Raw genomic sequence first — 859 nt, 5'->3', positions numbered from 1 at the left:
AAAGCAGTGATGGATGTATGAAGCACATCGCTGCATGGGAAGAACTGGAGGAAATCATGCTAAGCAAAGTAAGCCAAGCACAAAAGAACAAGTACAACATGAGTCCGCTGAGGTAAACTTAAAATAAAATGCAAAAGGGGCATTGGGAAAAAGCTACTCTATACAAACATTCTTGGGGTGAGGACCAGGTAATATGCAAAGGGTCAGACCAAATCCAGGAATACATATGGTAGCCAACTAAAAAGGAGAGCGGGAAAGGAGAAAAAATTAAAATAAAACATAAACATTTAAAAAAGGGTAGTGGGGGCACAGGTCTCTAACCCATCCAAGGGGAGGGTATTGTTTATATCTCCACAGGGAAAGAGGGACCAGAGTTCAACCCATTGCTCCAAGATGTGAATGCAACATGTTGGCATGGAGTATGGAACCAGTGGAGAGGTCTGAGGGGTCAGCCCCAATCCCAACTACGTGGACACCTGCCCCTCCCCTCAGAAGAATTTGTTTAAGAGGAGAGCACTAAATCTGTAGCTCCGGGCGAGGGACATGTCTGATCAGCGAGCAAATGCAGGGGGGAGGAAGAGAGAGTGGAGCACATCCTGTCCCATCAAGCCTTGGTGAGGAGATTCTTGCTCAGAGCAGCCAATTCACAGAGAAGACAATATGGCCGGCCCCACCATGAGACAAGACTTCCCTCACTGACCCATCGCCCTACAGGGGACAATAATGGAGACAGTGTGGGAATTCCGCCCAATCTGATTCCACCACACTGAGGCAAAACATGAAGGGCATGGAACAGAGCAGCAAGGGGAAAAGAGCAACGAAGTCCCCAGGGAATACCAAAAATAGACTTTGAGGCCAG

The sequence above is a fragment of the Echinops telfairi genome, unplaced genomic scaffold, assembly GCF_000313985.2.
Source record: "Echinops telfairi isolate 266 unplaced genomic scaffold, ASM31398v2 ScPeMD7_443;HRSCAF=831, whole genome shotgun sequence".
In the NCBI taxonomy this organism is placed as follows: domain Eukaryota; kingdom Metazoa; phylum Chordata; class Mammalia; order Afrosoricida; family Tenrecidae; genus Echinops; species Echinops telfairi.
This window is presented reverse-complemented; position numbering follows the sequence as displayed.